Source organism: Micromesistius poutassou (assembly GCF_964030765.1).
Source record: "Micromesistius poutassou genome assembly, chromosome: 2".
NCBI classification, from domain to species: Eukaryota; Metazoa; Chordata; class Actinopteri; order Gadiformes; family Gadidae; genus Micromesistius; species Micromesistius poutassou.
Genome location: NC_140272.1, coordinates 21,542,706 through 21,558,038, shown reverse-complemented (window position 1 = coordinate 21,558,038; position 15,333 = coordinate 21,542,706).

The window sequence follows — 15,333 nt, the reverse complement described above, 5'->3', positions numbered from 1 at the left end:
GTATTTATGAGAACAGTGGCGATAGCAACAACGGATATGGACAATGGAAACAAAGTTCTGCATGCACCTAACGTCACAATAATCTTAAATGTTATTACACTCACTGTATTAATGGAATGTAAGCAATTGCGTGGATAACCTCCACCAGCTCCCCCCATACACACAGAAAATCACACACACACACACACACCATCCCTACTTCTATTCACTAAGAGACTTACTACAACCAAGAGCTCCTGCTCCTGCTCTATGAAGGATGGGTGATGGACGGGTTGAATCTCCCCTTTAGCTCTCTACATGATGAGGCCAAACCATCCAGATCCAGTTGATAGACTTTGGAATAAGTTCTCCCATAGGTAATTACAACCGCTGGCACACCAGAGAGTTGTTTTTATTTTCATTTATTTATTTTGTGTTAGCACTTCACTTTTTATAAGTGCTAAGAGTCAAATCCTCTGGTGTCAGGCAGGCCAACAAGCCAATTACGCAACATCTCAAAACACAGCATGAATGGACCGGTTGTTTTGCCTTGTTCTCCCCCGCCCCCCGCCCCCTCCCGCACCCACCCAGTCCCGGTGTGTCTCTCGCCGGATGTGGGGAAAGCAAACACACACAAACAAACACACACAAGCAAACGTGCATGAACACAAACACACATGCACACACGTGCACACACATGCTCATGCACATAAGCATGCATGCACACACACAGACACGCACACATTCACCAGCACCAGCTCACTGCTTCACTGAGTGTGTGGGTAGGTGATAATGAGTGTAAAGGGCAGGGATTGGGGAGGGAGGAGGTGGGGAGGGGGGGGGGTGTAGAGGGGTTAATCTGTATTCTGCACAGTATCGGCAGTCTCCGGACACCACCTCTCCTCCACCCACTTCTAGTCCTGCAGATCTGCCCAATTCTGTCTCTCTGAATGAAGACCCCCCCCCCCCACTTTCAAAAGACTTTGATATACAATGTTATGTTTCATGAACATCTTGTCTAACTGGCTAGTGTGGGGTAGTGGTAGCGTGCCATGGGGATGGGTTGCTGTGTCTAGTAACAGTGGGCCTCTTAAGCTGATGCTCTCAGAGCAGCTGTCTCAGCATAACGCTCCGCCCAATGGGTCAAACCAGACAGGCGTGTTGCAGGAGGAAACAGAAAACAGGTGTAGGCGGCTGGCTGTTAACAGCCGGCTACATAGGGGATGGTTCATAGGGACGGAGGGGCGAGGTGGGAGATGTGAGCAGTTCCTCTTATGGTCATAAGGAGGCTAAACTCTTTACTCCAAGGAAGCCATTACAAAATATCCCTCCCGGTGCAATCATACAGTGGGTACAATGGTGCATAAAAGGTCCATCGATCAGAGAACATTGCCAGGCGTCTGCCCACAACGTCTGCCCAGCCAAGGAGAAGATTTGTGCTCTGCTGTAACCCATAGTCCCTTATAGTGTAATTTAGAGTCAGTCCATTTACAGTCTTTGATTTGGGGCGTTTAAGAGTTTTCTTGTTTTCGGGAAAAGGTTCTGACTTTGCAGTCGTCAACATGCTATTTAGGAAGGGAAAAGAGTTAAAAGCTCTGTGGTGAGAGACAAGCAGTGGTTCTTTCTGGCCATATTTGTAATCCACAGCCTCACTGTGATCTCCCTCCTCCTGTTTTGTCCATGCATGTATTTAAATATTTTGTTGTGTTTACGGTTGTATCTTCCTTCTACTGCATAATTGATAGTCTGCACAGATGTACCCTTGTTAAAAAAAAAAAAATTAAATCACACATGAATCAAAAGCAGTTCTGCAGCAGTGAGATGAAATAAAATTGATTAAAAGGAGGATATCTGGAATTAAAAAGGTTCCCTTGGAGACATGCAGACGAGCAATATAAATAAAAAGGAAATGAAAAAACTGAGCAAAGAAAAAGTACAGCAAAACGTTATTGGAGCTATGATTTAACTTCCTCCCCGGGGGTCTATAAGGGTCTTTATTTATTAAGGCAACGAGGCCCTTTATCGGTTGCACTAAAACAGTGTGTCACAACTTAAATAAGCTCAAGTCATTCATGTCCAGCTGCATATTTATTTAATGTCCCCTAATCAAATAATAATTGACTGTGAAATGACCAATAGCCAACCCCCTATGGTGCTGGGTCGGACGGCTGGCGACCGCCTCATTAAGAGGAAGATAGCTCTCTGTTGAAGGTCTACTGCCAATGGATGTCAATTAGGATTTAGCCTTTACCACTGGCATCTAGCCTTTAAGTCATTGCTGTGATAAAGGAAGTTGTGTATCAGATACTATATATATATAAATATATATATATACAGACACATAAAGGCATTCACAAGGGCATGGTCTCATTGAAATCACCTCCGTTCCTGAAAGCATTAAAAAAAAAAGAAAAAGCCAGACACTTTGGGTCAGTGTATAATATTCAGCGCTTTTATTTTGATACAATAAAACACTTTCAGTGGAAGTGTCATGTGCGCATCTTATCTGGTGGCTCAAAGCCGTCTGAGCTCACTTTTGGTATAGTGCATCATAACACTTCCCCATGTTTCTCACCTCAGCCCAGTGCTCGCTGTGAGAGCCCATCACCCCAGGGTGTGAGGGGCCCCAGAGTCCCCCAAGGGCACCTCTAGTCTTGCATGCAGAAAACTACACTGAAAATAAATAACAAACTTACTCTGCATCAATGCACGATCACACACCACACACTCTTTCACTTTAACACCCTGCATGAAAAAGAAAAAGAATAACTCTTTATTATTTTATCATTTTATGAATACGTTGTAGGAAGAATGTTCTGTCCTTTTTCATTGCCTGTTTGGACTAGTTGTGAAGTGTATGAAGTATGAAGCACTCCGGATTTTCCTCTGCCATTTGGTTTTTAGGCTTGTCTCGTCTAATTAGTCTTGGAGACTACATGGCTACCCAGCAAGTCTGTATATTCAGTATAGTCTCAATATTCAGACAGGCTGGAGAGCCAGTTCTTGAACTTGTATTTTCTCAAAGGGTTCTGGAAGAAATAAGGATAATTATGAACTCTGTTGTTAGGACATATCAGCATATGCGTCACGGCCACTGACATGACTCCGGGTTCAATGTCACGTTATTTGTGTGTGGGCACAGGGTTGTTGGGTGATTTGCTCCACAGGCATTGGGTTAGACAGGTGGGGGCGTGGCGAGCGGAGCTGGGCACCGCAACGAGGCACACCTGGACCTCATCAACTCATCACACACTCTTTCTTAAGTCTGGCGGGGACTTCTCGTCGGTGCCAGATTATTCCGTCTCATTCGGTACTTTGGCTAACGAGTTTAGATCAATTTATGGTACTCCGACCTGATCTTGTTTTTTCATTGACGTTCGTGTGTTTTTGCCGGTAGCTAATTCCTCGCCAGCAGATACCAGCGGACCGCAGCATTCACCAGAGCCTCCGCCAGCTACGCCTACCTGTTCCTGTCTTCGCCTGCTTCGCTGGATATCTTTTGTGTTCATTTTTGGACAATAAACCTTTGACTGTCCGAACTGCCTCAGTTTCTGCATCCGGGGTCCTAACTAACATTACCGAGTTCCTAACATTCAATGTGCCTTCAGCATCCAATCATCTTCGACCAAACTGTCATTAAGTCCATCAAGTTATCAAATCATGCAGAGGAAAGGGAATCTGCTCTGACCTTCCATCAATCAATACATGTCTTGTGGCACTGGTACGATTTTTTGTAAGATGCCAAACAAAGAAATGCCAATCCATCCGTTGTCCAAATGCTCGTGGTATTAGAAAACAATAGAGACAAGGATCTTAAGGATTTGAACATACCTTGAGTTAATATTGTGATATAATCAATGTATCCTAACAAAAAGATTCCCCTTTTAAGGTCAGAACCCTCAAAGTAAACATTTGAAGAGTCTTCCTCTTCAGAGATTTCTGAGTTTTCTCAAAAGAAAAACAACCCAGAGACCTGGGCTGAGGGTGGACAATTCTTCACTCAATCTTTTCAAATAACATTGTTTTGAAGAATGATTGAAAATGACTACCATCGTTAGCTTTGACACGGATCAACAACAATAAGAGGTCCCCATTTGTCTTTCAATGAATCCCTTGTTCCTGTCATGTCTTTCCTGTTGCTGGTAGAAACATGGTGGGAGCTTTAGCACCAAACAATGAGCAGAGCGTTAGATGATGATGATGGTGTGGAAGAGATTCTTTAAGGCTCAGTTTGTATCTGGTCAGTGGAAAGCATCAGACCACATTTAAATACACTACCCGTTCCATTTAAATACACTAAACCGGGAACAACATGAACACAATCACCATACATAATGTACATCAGGCACGCATGGTATTGACCCGGAGCTCCTGGTGGTGGTGGGGCTGAAGTCTTTAGGATAAACAGAATATATAGCAAGGCTGGTTCCTATTCTCATGAAGGGTGTCGGGATTCAGCACCATGGACAGAGAACAACCCTCACAGTATAGCAGCCATTGCCTGCTCAGCACCACAACACTGTGGGGATGTTGGAGATGAACAGAGCTTTTTTCCTGCAATGCTTGCCTTGGTAGTCAAAGCATACCATTTTAACTTTTATCATATGACCTACTTGCATTGTTTGTGAGTTGGTCTGTTCAAATTAAAGTGTATTTTCTTTCCCTTGGTGGTTGAATGAACAGAGATGGCAGACAACATATAATACTGGTTGTCAGGGCAACACAGAATCTGCTGACATACTTCATGCTACTAAACGCTGATGTGTGTTTGGTAAACACAGCATTGGCTGTCAAGGAAACCCAACAGTTTGTGTGTGTTGGTGTAAACAGTAGTTAGTGTCATTAGCTGAGAAACATCTCCAATTTGAGTAAGGAGACAATATTGTGCTTCGATGTGGAAAGGATGACTGATTTAAAATACTGCTCATGATCTTTCAGGATTATTTGAATCATTGGATTTAAACAAAAAGCTCATCTTCAGAACCATGCTAGGACTTAGCATGTAGCTGCTCATGCTAATTATATCATCATGCTAATGGTAGTGCTTTGAGTTCACCTCATTTCCAGGTGCTCTCCTCTCACAGTGGACACCTGGCATGGGGCAACAGAGAGGCCAGGACATGGAGGGAGGGATATCTTTTTCAGTTCCATATTTTCGATATAGCTATTTCAAAGCTTCGGCTCGCTTCGAGTGGTCTAAGCCAAAGAGCAGCCTAAGCATATATGTTAGTAGCCTACATTTACAATCTATAATCCTGTTCTTTCTATAGCCACATTCTCTTTACCTTTGGTGCACATAGTTTAGCATCAACAGTAATTAATAATTGTATCCTATACATCTTCTGTCAATGTCAATGTCAATGTCAATTTATTTATATAGCGCATTTACAGACGGCTTAGCCGCACCAAAGTGCTTCACAATAAAGTGCAATTAGTAAAAACAGAAAGGCACAAAACAAAAAGGGACTATAGTTAAAATAAATTAAGAAATGCAGAAAAAGAGAACATTTAAAACTAAACACGGGCACATAAAAGGAGACACTAGCCAAAGGCAAGTGAATAGAGGTGGGTCTTTAAAAGGGACTTAAAAACGTTCAGAGACTGAGCTGAATGGATGTGGAGGGGGAGGCAGTTCCAGAGTCTAGGGGCTGCCACTGAAAAGGCTCTGTCCCCCCTAGTTTTCAGTCTCGACCGAGGTTCTTCCAACCGCAGTTGGTCTGCTGACCGCAGTGCTCTGGCAGGGGAATGGTGGTGGAGAAGATCAGACAAGTAGGTGGGGGCCAGACCATGGAGAGATTTGTATACAGTCAGGAGGAGTTTGAAATTTATGCGGTAGCGGATGGGGAGCCAGTGGAGTGAAGCCAGAACCGGGGTGATATGTTCGCGTTTTTTAGTGCAGGTGAGGAGTCGGGCAGCTGAGTTCTGAACCAACTGCAAGCGGCGGAGCTTGGATTGATCTGTGCCAGTGTAGAGAGCATTACAGTAGTCCAGTTGGGATGTGATGAAGGCATGGATGACTCTCTCAAGTACGCTCTGGGGCAGGTAGGCTTTGGTTTTAGCTAGGGTTCTGAGGTGGAAAAAGCTCTTCCTAACTACTGCACTGACCTGCTGTTCGAACTTGAATTTGCTGTCAAATATCACGCCCAAGTTTCTGACAGAGGGCCTGATGTTAGAATCAAGGGGGCCCAGGGCATTGGTGGAGAAGGCCGGAGAGGTATGGTTCTGTAAGTGTGCATCGCCTGCCATCTGGTGCAAATAAACAATTTGTGAAGGTTTTAAAAGCAACACTATTTATTTTCTATATTATATAGTATATATATATACTACATTTTTAAAACGTAATGCTAAATGATCTTCAGGTTTTCCATTTAAAACTGTGTTATCAAACTTCCCTCTATAACATTTGAGTGGTTGAATTGAATTTGAACAGAATAGTTAGGTCAAATAATGTACAATAAGAATATATCTTGAGATAGAGGGAGGACAAATCTAACAGCAGAAATATAAAAACCTATGATTGAGCGAAATCCAAATTCACTTGATCTTTTACCTAAACCAAATTGTTGCTTTTACATGTCTGATATTGTAGAATAAAGCAAGCAAAGTCATGAATAAGCTAAATAACTGAAGATATGTTAAAAATAAACATCAAACGATAAACTCTTGATGATATCCCTTGCCACGTCAGCAAAGCTGAAGAAAAAAAGGAAGTAGAACGAGCAAGAAACATAAAAGTAACTCACCCCATTACAGTTTTTGCCCGTTTCTTGAACACGTTTTGCAAACTTGGCTCATTGTGTCAAAACTCAACACACAAGCAAATAAGACACAACACTGGGAAATATACCATTCACATCTGTCATGTTGAAACTCTGCTATTGAAACCTAACAATCCTTTGTCAAAATCTCACTCTGATGACAAAATTGATACACACTTGCATCATATGATTACACTTTCAGATCAGAAGCAACACACTAGTCTACTTCATATAAAACACTGCACTCTTTCATGTTCACTAGTTTTATTCAGTTCCACAGAAGGCACATTTTCACAACAACCAAAAAATCTAATATTCAATACTGTACATTGCAGAACTGTACTTAACAGTGCAGTAAATTCAGTTTCAGCAAAAATAAACTAAAAATACACTACTGTACTGTAAACACAGAAAAACAACATTTGTGTGTGGGTGGGCTAATGGATCCTCACCTTGTGTGCCGAATCCATCCATGGATTGACCTTACCTCAATCTCTCCGCAGGTCTGTTCCATTGCCTGCAGAAGAGGCATGCGGGCATGTGGTTGTCATATACGCGCCACCTCCAAGCCGAAAAAAAAAATTCTATAGGGTTTAGAAATGGCGAGTAAGGGGGCAAGTATACGACTTCAAATTGATTAAGGTTGGTGAACCAGTTCCGGACCAGAATAGCCCGATAGACAAACCTGGGCTGCTCTGATCTGTCCTTTACAGCTGCATCATGAAGTGCATCTAGAAATGTGATGATATGTTGGGTTTTGTAGGGACCTATTTTTGCATGATGGTGCAGTAACCCTCGAAGCTTATGGCGGCACACAATGTTTCCCCCACGCTGCCCCGGGACGTGCACAATTGCCCTTTGGCCTTTTTGTAGCTGGCTGATTGGTGTTCAGTTTTGTAAGTAAGTGTTTTCAGGTGTGTATCCAAGTATTTTCAATTACCGAATGTGTTTTGTATTTTAAATAGATGTGTTTTACCAATGGTATGCTCAGATATCATTTTTGATTTATGTGAGTGTCTTATGTATGAAATCAGTAGCGAACCGTGACTCTTAAACCTTGGCCTTCTGACCCCCCTTCCCCCGTCGCGAAAAAAGCAAACCACCAGCTTAGCTTACTGTGTCCTCTCTATAGTACTGCAAAAGTTACCTATGACAATTCCAGCTCTGAAACAAAAATGAATACACTAGTCCAGCCTTAGCAATGCAACAAGCAAACAGCACGGAGAGAGTGAGAGTTATCACCAAAACTAAAAACAGCTATCTCTTAAGCTTAAGCAAAATGCAAATCCTCCTGACAAATAATTGCATCGTCACACAAGCTGTGTGTGCACTTGCCCGGGGTGCAAAATGCATGACAGCAGATAGCCCTACCACACAAAACCAACAAAATTTCATGTAAGCCAAGCCACAATTGCTGCTTTTCCACCAACAGTACCAGGCACGTCGCGTTTCCATCTAATAAAGTACCTCTTCAACTTGGGCGGATCGTAGAAAATAACCTCTCCAACATGGGCGGGTCATCATTAGGTTTTAATCCCGGGAGATGGGATTCCCGGGAAATCTGAATCTGATCAAGACTATTTCCTGATTCCCGGGAAAGGTTATGATGTGAAATAAAATAAAAAGCGCAATGACTGCGCGTCTATTGTTGTCATACGGTAACGTTGATCGAGGCGAAACTCGAGCCCTGGGAAAGGAACGACACAAAAACGAAAAAGCGAAACACTGATCCGTGTCCCCCTCGGGAGCCGGTCCGTGGACTCCAGCCACGCTGGACACACACAACCACGCCGGACACACACAACCACGCGCAGCCTAACTCTAGCCCCGGGAAAGGAGCGACACACACAGCGAAACGCTGATCCGTGTCCCCCTCGGGAGCGGGTCCGTGGACTCCAGCCACGCCGGACACATGTTGTGGTTTCTCACTGTCCATGGTTCTGAAGTCTGTCGCTGCTGTGATACAGCGTGCACAGCATTACATGAAATGTTATGCACATTTACCGTGCATAATGAACACTGAGTTGGTAAATTTACAGATTGACTGGTAATTCTGCACAATGACCGTTTTCCAAAATAAACCTTAACATACACAGATCAGTGGCAGAGGCGGCCAGAATAAAACCAGTTGGCACGGCGGCCTATACGTTTTAAATAACTTACCTTTTGATGATCGCATTACTTGAAAACAAAGTCCATCCTCCTGTCCTTTTGGATGAAGTGGTTGATGGCGACTGATCCTTTGCTTTTAATTTAATTTACTTTTGCTCCTTGGTTGATCCCGTCATCCACGGGTATCGCGTATAGTTGGTGGAGTTGAAATGCCTTTCAAAAGCTTTGGTTTTCTGAACCAATTTTAGCTCTGGTGTGGGTCTTCCTGTTACGACTAACTCCAACTTTTTATTAAAAGTTAACCTAGAAAACGGCGTCGATAATAAATCTGAAACAATGTCCTCCTCGGTTACGTTACTCGCGGCGGCTGCCATCGTGAAGTAAACCAGATCATGCCCCATAAGCTAGCTAGCTAGTTTATTGGCTTGTGATTCGTGTCCCTCACAGCGGGCGGAACTTGTCATAAAGTTAGAGATAACAAAGCCCACCCATTTAGAGGGAAGATATGATTGGTCAATTTTACTGTCATTTTAAATAGTCTCATTGAATTATTATTACTCGACCCTCTGTGAAATTATAGAGGGACCACCAATCACAGAGCTGCATAGCATTTTCCTTCCCAACAACTGCCGAGTCAGCAAAATTCTGATAGGCTGACAAAGGGGCTTGTTTCATTTAACCCTTCACATTCCAACACAAATTGAATAGGCAGGTTTGAAGGGTTTATTTCCTCAGAAACATTTTTGTTTAGATGTTGACTGTCAAATTATGAATTAATAAAATAAAATTAGAATATCTAGAATATCTTAGGCCCTCTCTGAGGGCCTAGAGGGCCCTGACGGTTCCCCTCTGTATGAAATAGTGTGTAGTGTGCAGGAGCAAGAGAAAAGGAGCAAGTGTGTTGCAGAATTGCAACTGAAGTGCAAAGCAGCGCTTTTGTTTAAGGTATGGTTACATGTGTTTAGGGTATAGTAACAAAATCTTCAATTTGTGTTACTTTGGTCTAAGCATGTCTATAGTGTTCAAGCAATGGGCAAAAACTCTAATACATGAGTACAGTTAATCTAAGCAATGTCAAGGTGGGCAGCTGTACAGCCAATTACATGAAGGCCATTGTTACCCTGGAGGTCTCAGGTTCAAGCCCAGGTTCAGGTTCTTGCAGCTGTATTCTGACCTTTGAGGAACACACAAGTGACATTTCTGAAGTCCTTCAACCAAGACCCCCCCGGACCCCCCATGCCAGTGCCAGCTCTTCCTACACCTCTCTAACGCATGGACTCCGTAGGGAGAGGGGGTTGGGGAGGAAAGTTTAAAAGCTAATTTCCCTACTCGGGAGTATCCATAAGCAATGAATTCATGAATTCAGTGTATATTTTATTCATTCCCTTATTCCCTGACAAAGTTATTTTCTTTTTTTTCCTCTGAAAGGGAAATCCGGTCTTCTGTTGAACTTGATAAACAGCTGAAGTAAATCAGTGCATTGACCTGTACTTTATGAATGTCAACACAGCAGATAACGCTTCCAGCCAAAAGATTAGCCCGATAAACGGATAAAATACAGAAACAAACCACCAGGGTGTTTTCCCTCTTTTTTTTTTTACAGATCTACTAGACAGGTTATTAGCGTTGTGCTTATGAAAACATACTCCAGAGTTTGTTTCAATATTGCCTGGAGATAGCAGTCACTCATCTCCTTTACTAGACAGTGTTTTAGGAGGGGGGGAATTGCCTTTATAACTGCTGTGTAATGGCCAAACCAATACTGTGCATGTTATTCTGGCCCATGCCTTTGTGTGTGTGTGTGTGTGTGTGTGTGTGTGTGTGTGTGTGTGTGTGTGTGTGTGTGTGTGTGTGATGTTTGTATCATGTGTGGATTAGTATAAAAACACAAAAAATGTGTAAGGTGTGTGTAAGTCTATTGTGATTTGTGTTAACACTTTATTGTGGTCTTGTGTATCTTGCTTTATTGTATCTAAAGCTCCCTTCATAATGGATCTGCACATTCATTCTTTAGACATGTTGCTAGCATACCTGAGGATAAAAGTTCAAATGAAATGTTGAACACAACACAGTAAAACAATAAACAATCAAAAATGACAATGAATAAATGTATGCTAAACTAAATAAATAAGATTTTGTGAATTAAAATGTGAACTTTGATTGAATGAATGAATTTGTCATCAATTTGACACAAGGCTTTATTTGAATGTGTGTTTTTAAAAGAAAATTTAAAAAAAAAAACAGAAATAGCTATGGCTTATAGAAGGGAGCCTGCTTACCTAGTTAGGGAACACACAAAGGACAAAGTGCTTGTTCACAAACTGTCAGCCAGAAGCCTTGTGTTTTATTTTATTTATTTATCTATTTTCCTCCTCTACAACAACAGCCAAATGTATCATTAAACCAGGAGCACCACGGCAGCCACACTGCTCACATACCAAAAAGAAGTATGAGAAAGGCTTAGCATCTGGCCAAGGTGAACCCTTCTCCTGGCTGACAGACCAGGCTGACCAGGCCCTTTATCACTGTATGTGTCTGTACACAGTGAACATGTGTTACACTGTTAATAATTAACACCAAACCTCCTGATCATCCTTCCTAAAGCAAGAGATATTGATGACCAGCAAGATTCATCATGGACAAGACCAGAGGTCCATCACCCTTTCATTTATCACATTTCATTTTTTTTTTGTCACTTACTTGGCAAGGGCGGGGCGAGACAACAAAAACAACGTCAACCACAACGTCAACAACAACACACAACCAGTGACTGATGAATGGCCGATGGAACGCGGCAGAAAGCGATCGAAGCCATTGATCCACGCCTCGCTATCTCATTCCTGTTTTTACCCTCTGTCAGGGCGGTGCCACGGGGAGATGGGTCCCGTCTACCAAGGAGTGGATTAATGGAGGAGAGGAGAGGAGGGGGTGTGGGGGATGTTCTGACTGAGACCCTTGGACCCAGCCCAGGGGCAGAGTAAGAGGTGGCGGGTGGCGGGTGGGGGCATTGGGGTGGGAGGAAGAGGGAGGGGGGGTTGTTATTGACCCAGCTCTGGGGGAGGAGGGCCGGAGCCAGGAGCCTTGGCTTAGAGGAGTAACTAACCTCTGTCAGTGTGCAGACGTGACCGCGTGCCTGCGTGTGTGCTCGCGTGCACAAGCACACCCAGACGCACGCACACACGCTTAGAACATGAAAACAAACAAACAAATCGTGACCGTTTACGTCCGTAATGTCAGATGATTCGAGGGCTGCGGCTCTCGTTCACTTTTGTTCCCGCTAGCGACCACGCTAATGAATATTCATGTTGGCCTGATGTTTAAGACTCCAACACAGAGCATACAAATTGGCAATAGCGCAGAGTTAATGAAACAAACATAACCCTTTGTTATATTTTCATTGACTTACTCCGCAGCAAATTAAATTGTTTGACTTGAAATTTCAATGGATGACTTCAGTGTGTGTTCAGCGCAGTGTTTGGCGAAGATAAATTGCATGACTCTAATGAAGGGGGGGAAATGTGATGTCGAAACGTTTTTTTGGGTGTCTCATCAGTGCTAATGTTGGAATATAATGATATGAGCTCTGTTTGACAACAATAATGCAATTAACTGTAACCACGGACGACCGCGTACTCGCCTGGTCACACCTGATCGGTAATTGTAGTCTTTCGACTTTGAAGGTCACAGCCCAGGCGCTCTACACGTGTGTAGGAATGGGTGTCACATATTTTCTTCCTAATAGAACGTTGTCATTTAGTAGCGTTTCTGGAATTGTCATATCGTAATTGTCCTTTTTTTATTTAACTTGAGTCGTATTTTATGCGAGTACCTTTAAGTCTACTTGAGCACAATTCCATCAGTAAACGTACTTCTAGTTGAGCCACAATGTTCAGTACCCTCCACGTCCGGGACAGAATACTATCAGTATGTTACTTACGTACGTTGTCTTTTCCTTTGTCCCGCCTTTCTTTCTCACCGTATTTCTTTCTTTCATTATCTCTCTTTCTTCTCTCCGCGGTGCCCTCCTCCTCGTGGACCTCTCTTTGTCGCCCTCCGTCTCTGGGTGGGAACATGACTGACACGCTGCTCAAGGCCGGCGCCGTACTGATGCTGGCGTCCACTAAGGGACGCTTCTCCATACTGTGGGGCGCGCCGCACCGCAGATTAACGAGCTCTGAAATGCAAGCGGACAGCAACGGAATTAACAAGAGGTACCCTGTCCCCACTGCTCAAAACAATTCCCAACTTTACCCCCAACCCCCCTTTCTACTTGACACTCTTGGGTATCCGTAATCCTTAATGATGGAGAAGACGACAAGATGGCCAATGATTGTGATGTGCGGGCGCGGAGCCTGTCTAAGTATCCATACTTTTTCTGGATATGTGTATGTGTGTGTGTGTGTGCGTGTGTTTGTCTGTGTGTGTGTGTGTGTGTGTGTGTGTGTGTGTGTGGTCATGTGTGGCACCCCTCACTCACACTTGTTTAGTTTCGTTACGGAATGTCAACATAGGAGCATCATTTGTGATGTCACATGTAGCTTAACCCCATCACTGTCCAATATGCAAAAATATGTAAATGTTGTACCATGTTTGTCTCAAGGGGACAGGTGTTGTTGGTGTCGGGAAGGGTATCAAAGCACATCCCAGGGCTGACATTGAGGACGAGGGCTGGGGAAGCTAGGAGGCCGTTCAAAAAGGTACTGAGAGGCTAAATATCAAGGACAATGCAATGTTCCGTTTACTTGATATAACCAACCATATTCACAATCAGAGGATTAAAAAACAGGAATAAAATTGAATAAGCCAATATCTGACAATATATGACATTGTTTAATATGCAGATCATAAATATACATAATATGGACTTAATGTTTACAATTTCTACAAGTGAGGAACACAAAGTTGTTTCATGGTCATTTTAACCTTTTTTTTGTTTTTTAAAGGAACGAGAAAAAGTTCATGTGTTTCCACGCTCGATTTATCTTTTCTTTTTAAAGAACAAAAGTGTCCAGTTTTTGTTCGAAAAGCACTAGATTTGTGTGTATTATATAATTTATTCATGGTAGGAAAGCAGGAACAAAGCCTAGCGAGGCAAGATTGGGAATCAAGAGATTGTCCAAGGCGCCAGAGGAGGCAGAAGGGGAAGGGGAGCGAGGGGGTCAGTGATGGATTACTTTCTGTGAGCAGGGCAGAAGACTTGGAGTACTTTTCTCCACTGTCCCCATTCGTCCCATTTGTCTCTGTCATGGCCCAATACAGATGTGTGCGCGGCTTGCTGCGGGGAGTTCATTTTGAAGGGGGGTAGTGGGGTATTAAAGCACACTCTCTTGCAATCATCGCTCCAATCTGCTGTCTAATTCCCCGCCCCCCCCCCCACTCCCCCTCCCACTTGTGGTGAAATTAAGTTCCAACAACAGGTGCTCTGTGTAAGCTTATGTTGAGAACATTTTTACTATTTTAAGTTAGTGTCCATAATCAGACCGGTAGTTACTTAGTGGGAACACAGGATGGGAGACCTAAGCGTATGTATGAAGAGCATTCGGCTATAGAAACAACCTTCCTTCTAGTACCACCCTTATCTGACCTATCAGAGACACTGATCTCTCAGATGTCCTTTTGCAACAAGCCCACCCACCCCTTCCCCTTCCTCATCCTTCTCCTCCCCCTCCCCCTCTTCCTCCACCCCCTCCCCCTCCTTCTCCACCTCCTCCTCCTCCATCTATCCTCCCCTCCCGTCAGAGAAAATAAATTGCCTTCTCTGTGATTGGGACAAAACAACACAGAGATGTCATTATTCCAGTGCAATTGATCATACCTTGGGAAACACCAAGTCAATAGCTTCTGTAATTGCAATGTCTTCAGACCCTCGGCGGGTCTTCAGTGAGCCCCCGCACCCCCACATCCCCACACCCCTCCTTTCTTTCTACTGATTTGTATTTTCCCTTTTTTCTACATTGTATGTGTTATCAGTGTCCTTTTATTATTTCATCTTTGTCTGATCTTTGGTCTCCTGAACCATGGATTTGTAACTGTAATTCCTTGTATTACAGCATTGATAAAACCTGTTTTCAAGTACACTAACAACAATGAACAGACTGTCTTTGACATTAGACATCTTTTGAACCGTATAACTGAAATATTGTCTTCTTAGTTTCACAAGTGAATGCACGTCGCAGAGCAGATACAATTATGAATAGTTTTGAACAGTAACAAACTGTTACTAAACAAGTAAACAAATTGTCAAGATTCCTAGAAAAGATCAAATATGTTTTGAGACTAATAAATGAACTATGTGACTTATTATATTACTTATTTTATTGTTTTTCTTTACTAATTGAAATCTTTGCTTAAAACTTGAACGTGATAAAGTGATATTTTGCTGCTAACAGTTCTCAGCCGACCGAGTTGATTAAGAGAGAAACAACCCTCATGTTACCCATTATCAGTTATGGCTTTGGGGAAAGAAAATACACATTTGAGCAAA